The 9,047-nt window shown below is 36.9% G+C and overlaps 1 pseudogene; it reads left to right on the top strand.

The window, feature by feature from the left end:
- The first annotated feature begins 777 nt into the window (after positions 1-777).
- Positions 778-7,900, top strand: LOC122143818 (annotated as a pseudogene).
- The last annotated feature ends 1,147 nt before the right edge of the window (positions 7,901-9,047 follow it).

The raw sequence follows: 9,047 nt of genomic DNA, 5'->3' as shown, positions 1-9,047 counted from the left end.
GGTCAAGCATACCAAATTATTTTATATTTTTATTTGATTATGTAATTTCTTTGATGCTTATATTTTTTTTTTGAATGACTAGCATGGACCATTTTCACCACTAGATGTCGTTTTTGTGGTTTGTAAACAAAACACATTTCCCTTGTGGTATTTTCAATTGTATAGTCAATTCTAATACAGGTACAATGATAATGAGGAGGGTCCTCCTTCTTCTTATTTATTTATTTACTTTGTAGGCTATTACTAGTTGTACGTTACTGTAGCTTATTTGGATACCGTAGGTGTGACAATGATGTTCTGCTTTCCGATGAGAAGCATTTCAATTAGATTCATTTTAGTGAATCGGCTCGTTCGGACAGTTAATTTCAGTGAATCTAGATGTTTAAATCGATATGCCAGAAGTCTAAATCTCGGCGTAGTTCTTAGTACCGACGTAAATATTTAGTTAACTTAGTACCGACGTAAATATTTAGTTAAATAATATTCCTGTTTTGATATTGTACTTGCGATTAAAATGTATACAGTATCTTTAGTTTCACTGAACCGTCTCACTTGAGCCGCTTTTAAAAAAAATTTTTTTTTTTTTTTTGGAGGTGCCAAAAATATTTCCCTTATACTGTGTAGCACATCATTTTCGAAAAAAAAGTCTCATGCATTGTCCAATAGATCTCCTCAACAGTCCAGTGATTTGCAATGTTGTGCGAATCGGTTCCAATGAACGGTTCGAAAGAACGATTTCGTTCACGATTCGAACACATCACTATGCATGGTGCAGCAGAAAAGAGAGCGCAGTCTCCGGGAGGGCTTCGGCAGACCGTTGGGCTGTTCACATCATCTTCAGACATGGCAAAGGAAGGGACTGAGATTGCTGAAGAGACCGAGCAGATGATAGACCAGAAGGAGCCGGACAATCCCGTTTCTGCGGTTGTAGATTCAAAAGAAATGCGGGCTGTGCTGCTCACGGGCTTTGGGGGTCTAAACAAACTCAAAGTCACCAAGAAACCAATGCCAGAGCCTCAAGAAGGAGAAGTCAAAATTCGCGTGAAAGCATGGTAAATATATCAGCTAAAATAGTCATTTAATTATTTTTCCAACATGCGTAATGACTGTGGTGTGGCGCATCTGAGACTTCGCAGACTGCCAGCAGCAGCAACATGTTGCAGCAAGAAGAACAAGTGCTTTCATCTAATATCCATATTAGTAATGTTATTAGGATTTAAATTTTTAATGACATGAATGTTGTTGGTTTTTGGAAGTAAATCATTCAGAAAAAAAATCAGCAGAGAGATCAACAATACACTGCAGGGATTTCTAACCAATGCTGTACAAGGTTTTGAATGTGTACGCTGGGTCATGTTACATTATATAAACAAAACATTATTTTAACAGTTTTGTGTCACATTTAGAAATGTATTCGCGAGCAGAGCCTCATGTAGTTGATTCTTGGTGTGCTTGACTGCTCTTGGGACATTTAAACTTTGGTGCAATATTGTGGAACTGTAAAATATAAAATTATGTAACGTTTTATAACTATGAAATTGTTGTGTATGGTGAACCTGATAAAGGTAGGAGTTCAGAATACTTTATTACATTAATGATTTAAAATTAACTAGAATTAAGTACTACGTTATCTTGACATCAAGATTTAATTTTACAGTGGACTGAACTTTCTGATCTAATGGTGCGTCAAGGAAATATTGATAATCCTCCTAAAACGCCTCTTGTGCCTGGATTTGAGTGTTCTGGGATTGTAGAGAGTGTTGGGAGAAAAACACCAAAGGCTTCGAGGTATGTGCAGAAATGTTTTCAGTGCTGATATGTTGGTGTACGCTTATTTAGTAATGTATTGCTTTTAGTACTTTTCTAACCTTTCATTAAAAAAAAAATGCTTATTTTTTTAATTGAAAGAAAGAAAAAGGTCCTGGTTTTATATGCATCTGATTTCAGTCTGGTACTGATAATTATAATAGAGTTTGCTCTATAGAGTTTGAAGGAATAGTTGACCCATAAATGAAATTTACACACCCTCTGGCCCATCTAATATCTAGGTGAGTTTCTTCATTGGAAACAGATTTGGGTGACTTGCTCACCAGGAGATCTATTGCAGCGAATGGGTGCCGTCAGAGTCCAAACTGCTGCTAAAAACATAATAATCCACAAGTGAATCACACCACTACAGTCCATCAGTTAACATCTTGTGAAGCAGAAAGCTCTGTGTTTGTTAGAAACAAATCCATCGTTTTAACTATAAACAATTGCTTCTGGCCAAATGATTGAAGCCGTAATCCATAATAACACTTCCTCCAGTGAAAAAAGGTCCATCCCCTGTTGTCCTCGGATCTCACATCAAAATCCACCAACATATCTGTTTAGAACGGTTTGAACTATTTTCTGCTTATAAACCGTGCTTGATCATGTGCATATTTCTATCTCTGACTCATCAGACGAGACAACCTTTTCACTGGAGCGAAAGCAATATAATGGATATAAAGGATTTGTATTTTAGCTGGAAGCAATGGTTTGGAGATAGTAAAAAAATGTTTTAATGAGGGATGGTTTGTTACAAACACACTGCTTTCATTTCACAAGATTATAATTGATGGGCTGGAGTCGTGATGGATTATTGTAATGTTTTTATCAGCTGTTTGGACTCTCCATTCTGACGGCACCCATTCACTGCAGAGGACCCCATTGGTGAGTAAGTGATGTAATGCTAAATTTTCTCAAATCTGTTGGCCTGAGGGTGAGTACATTTTCAGCTAATTTTTCGTTTTGGGGAGAACTATTCCTTTAAGAACATGTTTTTCCTCCTTTCAGATAGGAGACAGAGTGAATGCTTTTGTAAACTACAATGCTTGGGCAGAGGTTGGTGTGCACACCGTTGGATTTTGTGTATAAGATCCCAGACAACATGACATTCTCAGAGGCGGCTGCCTTCTCTATGAACTTTGTGACTGCCCTACATGATGCTGTTTGAAGTGGCCAATCTCCGGGGAGGGGATGCCTGTATTAGTTCACTCCGCAGGAGGTGCGGTGGGTAAGTCTGTTGCTTTGAGGGAAAGCGGGTTGTAGTAAAAGAAACTTTAAGTCGCAGATATTAAAGTTATGTTTATTTTAGCTTATAGAGAAATGGGAATTTGAACACGAAACATCATCGTACTGATCCATATCGATATTCAGCTTTCCAAGTTTAACAAGTGAAAATCAAAACGGCTTTATTATTTGGCTTATGGTGGAATATGGTCAAAATTCATTCAAAACTGTGACAGAAAAACGATTGATCGCTCTTCTCTTTTTCCATTTAGGGTCAAGCAGTCGCTCAACTTTGTTCCACTGTCCCGAACGTCACTGTGTTTTGGGACCGCCTCGCCTTCAAGCACGAAGCCATAAAGCATTCAGTCACTCATCTGTTTGACAGAAACATCGACTGCGTTCCAGAAGTTAAGAAGTAAGCACAAATGCTGCATTTGTCGTTACGTAAAAAAGTAAATGAGCGTAGAGAAGCGGGATTGGTTAGGTGATGAGAATATAAAAAATGAGTCATACTGGGAGGCCAGTGCAAGTCTGAGAAGGCGGACGTCACCCAGTACCTCCTCTAAACCTGCATGGCTCCAGTCCCCATGGCAACACCCAGCAGATGGGAAGGTAGTGTTTAGTATTATGGGGAGGGGCACCTGTATGTCCTTCTGATCAACCACACAAAGCTAGAAAATGTGCAGCAACTAACTCATTCAGAGCCAGCCCTAACAAACTTGAGTAAACATTATTTTGTAGAAGATTTAAGGGCTGGTGTCTAAAAGTTCCTATGGTGGATCTCAACTGTAATGCATCTTTTGTTCATTTTGTATTGGTTGCTTTTACAAAAAAAAAAAAAAGTACTGTAGCAAGACCATGGTGCAGTAATGGTAAAAATATCACGGTAATTCTAAAATTTAATAACAGCAACAACAACATTTTCTTGGTTTGTGTCTAGAATAGTACTTGGTAATATGTATTTTGTTGAAGTGGTTTAATGCATGTTTTATGTTCAGACTAAGCCAGAAAAAATGTGCAGCCAAACTGATTCAGTCAGAGCCAAATTGCAAAACATTTGAGGAAACAATTTTTTGTACATTTATGGGACTGTTGTCTAACGTTTCCTATGGTGGGATCTCTAAAGCATGTTTTTTGTCTATTTTTTTGGTTTCCCTTACAAAAAAGGTTTATGGTAAGACCATGGTAATTCTAAAATACACAACATAGTTTAGGTTGAAATCTTGAATGGTATTACATTTTGCTTTGTGTTAGATTTTATTATACACAAAATATATGTTTTATAAAAGTGTATTTGACCTGGTGCATGTTTGTTTTGGTTGAACAACAGCCAGAAAATGTGCAGAAACTGACTCTTTCAAACTTGGCCGCAACAAAGTTGAGGAAATGTTATTTTGGTTTAATATTACTATTTTCAAGATACAGGTGCTTTTGTGTAACAAATTCCTATGGTGATTTCATTTGTAAACCGCATATTGCTACCTTTGTTTATATACTTGGAAAACTATGGTAGTATTTTGGTATTTTTGTGTTATTCTAACAAAATATGTTTTTATTGAAGTGATTTGATCTTGGTGCATGTATATGTTCAAATTAATTCACGTAAATTGAGTATGAGAGAGAGAGATTAGCACTCTTTTCATCTCTGTGGTTCCCCATTCCAGTCAGGATCATGGGCAAGCAAAAATTAAAATTGGTCTCGCTTCCACAATAGGCAGGACCCCGGGCATCACAAGACCTCCTAATGGTAATCTTGTAAGCGGTCCCAAGACCCATGAAGACAGGAACGCATTAGAGGCCCATGTTTTAATAAAGAGCAGACTGCTACCTCGTCATTCCTTATCAGCTGAGACCCTGAACAATATCCAATATTTAGTTGGGTATGTATAATATTCCAAATTTTCAGCTGCCCCCATTTAAGGCATCCTACCAGTGCTTAGAGGGAGCAATATGGTTAATGGTGTCTCTTTTCTTCTGACAGGATATCTCCAGATGGAGTAGATATTGTGCAAGGAACTGTTTGTGTGGGGGGAGAACACAGGAAAAGGGCCTAACTTTGCTCAAGCCCATTCGGGAAACGTACATCCTTGTATGGTTGGTACAAACAGATGGAAGAGAGCATTTACATAAATACTGAAATTGAATCTCATTAACATTTCAAAGATGTGAAGAAAAAAAATATGCACACAAAATGAAAAGGTCAGTATGACTTCCTGTCTAGAATAAATGGTCACGCAAGAGTAAGGCATAATATAGTGCTTAATAACTATGTGAATAACACAGCCACCTATGCAAAGTAATAATGCACTGCTAAATAAAACAAACTAGTTTAATAGCAAGGGGGGGGGGGGGGGGGGGGGGGGGGGGGGGGGGGGGGGGGGGGGGGGGGGGGGGGGGGGGGGGGGGGGGGGGGAAAGGGGGGGGGGGGGGGGGGGGGGGGGGGGGGGGGGGGTGGGGGGGGGGGGGGGGGGGGGGGGGGGGGGGGGGGGGGGGGGGGAATTTGGTCCTATGGTACTATAAAAAGATCTTCCCTTGTGAAAAGGCATTTTTCATGTTCAAAAAACCTTTAAAAAGAGGACGTATGAGAGAAGTGATATACATTAAAGGAAAATACTTAAGTGCAAACTAAATGTAAGATTTTCAGACACTTTAACTGCATGTTATTTACTATGAGATTTTAGTTTAAATTTGTTAAATTTAGAGTGCTTTTTTGACACCATTTAAGTAATACGCAAGTACATCTTTATATAGTTTAATAATTACTGCTACTGTCTTTGACAATATGGGTTAAAATGTAATGATGAATGTACTGAAAAACCATTTATGGTTAACTGAAATATTCTAGTGAATTTCGATGTCACCGTATTGAAATACAATTGTAATTACACATTTTTTTAATGTGACATTACAAATTATAATTTGATTACTTAAGTTTGTGTGAGGAGACAGTGTACACTCTTCTAAGTACACATAAGTGACCTTATATTTCATCAATGTTTATATTATCTGCAAGTACAATATTTTAAAAATATATCTTATTTTTTTTAGGTTTTACATACACAACAAGTGCATATTCAATTCAATCAAGTGCAGTTCTTTTCAACAGTGTTTAATTTGCCTTCATGCACGTACTATTTCAGTTCTTTCTGAAAGCTATGATAGATTGTTTTGATAAACAAAATATTAAAACACATCATTCAAACCATCTGCATTCTGTATTAAACTGGTGATGACCAATGATGACACAGAACTTTCATTTTTGGGGGGTAACTATGTGCCTCATGCAAGGGTCATGGATTGTAGAAAATAAAAAGTAGTAGTAAGATGCATCCCCCTGATGTTGGAAAATATCCAAAAGGTTTCATTAGGTTGACCTTCTGACCCTCATTTAAAAAGCAGTCACTAGACACACATTCCTGGTGGCTATACAGGAAATTGAGGTTCAATCATCATAATGTGGTACATAAAATGATATTGCCCTGCAACACTTTAATTACTTCAATTCCCGTTAGCTTTCTTGTCCATTAGGAATATTTTAATTAGAAGGACACCACAGAGCAGAGATAATGTAAAAATTTTTGGTTCGAAGAACACAACTTACTTGCCAAATAAAGGATATCAGTCATCATAATTCAGAAGAATGGACCCTTAATTAATTAAGAGAGCCCAATTTGGCATTGGCTGTAATAGTGACCGGGATGTTATTAATTGCTTCATACGCCAAGATTGTACTTTGTATCTTACAACATCTCAAACCATTAAAAATTAAATGTGATATTTTTGAAGGCCACCTTGCACCTGCAAAAGTAATGATTGTTTTCTGACAAGTTTGTCGAATATTTCCAATCTGCCATTGCTCAGATAGCTTGATAGTCAAATAGTGGTGTGGTGGGTTTGTTTGCAGATTCTCAAAACAAAGCAATGTTTGAAAGCCTTTGTGCAGAGACACAGTGTTTACCCCTCGGCAGAAAAAATCAGTCAACATATTAAGGGTTTTCTTATAGTTGACCTTGAACTCTGCAATATTACCCCTATAAAGCCTACAGTTCATATTTATAATTCAGTCATTCATTGTAGTGAATTATATGTTTTGCCTCCACAATATCAACTGGCAGCTTTGATCAAAAAAATAAAAAATAAAAAATTAACTCAATCTTCCAAACCCCAAATTATTAAGAGACATAGAGTGAACAACATATGCAAACAGTACTCTGTTATACTGTAATGAAGATCTCATTGATTTACATTTACAAGCTATCAGAATTTCATTTGACTTTTTTTTTCACTCATAAAAATATCAGCAATTGCACCCAATTTTTTGCTCCCGTTTCGGGCCCTCTGAATAAACAGACAGTGTTTTTCTTCCTCAGCTGTGATTCTCCATATTCTCCTATATCAATAACTTTATGACTCAGTGATGTATCAAATATGAATAATCAATCAAAAAAAAAAACGATACGCAAACTTTTTTTATGTACCTTTAAAAAAGCTTCTGATAAATATACATGCATACATACAAGTGTTACAATGTATCTTTGTGAAACATAATTTCCAGGTCATCAAAACATGGTGACAGGAAGAGGTGACAAAAGTTTCTTCAGTTTTGCCTAATATTCGTGAGTCGGAGTTTAATGTCTGTTTTTCCATAAAATTGAAACATCTTAAGTGTTGGTACATGGATGTAACTGTTTCATGTTTTGAAGGTTTGGTGGTACTGTTAATCATTGTTCAATAAATGTCTCTTTATCTTCACAGTGGGGGCAGGTTGAAGAAAGGTGAACCCTATCAAACTCTATGAGGAGAAATTAAAAGTCATGGGCTGGAGTCCTCTCGCTCACTGAACCTCCTCTTCAAGCAGGGAGGGTGAACCAAGTCAACAGACAGCGTGTGCAAAAACTTCTTTCCACTTTACGACCACAAAGAAGATCACGCCTTGGTGTTTGATTCCCTTTTGGAGCGCTTGAGGAGGTAAGAGACAGCGCTTTTCATACGCAGTCAAATTTGTCTGTTCCAAAGTTTGGATTGATGAAGATTTTGTAATGTTTTGGAAAGGCTTTGTCGGCTTACTCTCACTTTGGCTGCATTTATTTGATCCAGTATATAGGAAAAAAACTGGTAAATAAAGTTTGTGTTTCTTGAGCCCCTAGTTCAGCATTTTAGCATGATTTTCTGACGGAATCATGTGACACTGAAGACTGTAGTAATGATGTTGCAAATTCTGTTTACATCATGGGAATAAATTATATTTTAAATATATTCAAAAGAGAATACAGGGCTGTTAAATTCGCAATATTTTACAATATTATGATGTTTACGATATTTTTTGATCAATGAATGCAAGCCTTAGCCTTGGTGGCATGCAGGAGAGTTTCTTTTCAAAGACGTTCTATAAAATCAAATCTAAAATATTTCCAAAATTTTGATCGGTAGTGTGTCTGTACTTGCCTTATTTTTACTAACTAAAAATCACATTGTTTTACATCTCACATGGCAAGAAGCAGACCAATCGTAACAGACTGTCTTTACATAGAAGCTTAAAAGGACAAAGCAGTTTAGAAATGGCCCATTAATTCAGGAGAGGTTTAACCTGTAAGGTTAAGAGAGAGTAAAAACTAAATTTTGCCTGTTTTTTAGATATGATAAAAGCAGTAAAGAAAAAATAACATTGATATGATCTCTATGAAATCTCCCCCCCCCAAACATATGTTCAAAATAAGTCACCTTAAAGTCAGTGTGACAATTGAACCATTTGTTTCACACACCATTTTACACATTTTAATGTGATTATTTCAGTTGAAGCATTCCATGTGATCTAATGTTGATATTAATTTCATGCTGATCCAATTAATGTCTGACACAGGTGGCTCATTTTCTATTTATAGGTTTGAAATCAACTTTCTTTGGGCTCGGTCTTGTCAGTAAATCAGGTGACTTTCACCTTCAGGTTTCTGTCATCAGTCATCAATGTAAATAAAAATGACAATCCTCACTCTAAATCCCTGAGAAATTGAATT

Source organism: Cyprinus carpio, unplaced genomic scaffold, assembly GCF_018340385.1.
Source record: "Cyprinus carpio isolate SPL01 unplaced genomic scaffold, ASM1834038v1 S000006513, whole genome shotgun sequence".
In the NCBI taxonomy this organism is placed as follows: domain Eukaryota; kingdom Metazoa; phylum Chordata; class Actinopteri; order Cypriniformes; family Cyprinidae; genus Cyprinus; species Cyprinus carpio.
This window is presented reverse-complemented; position numbering and strand designations above follow the sequence as displayed.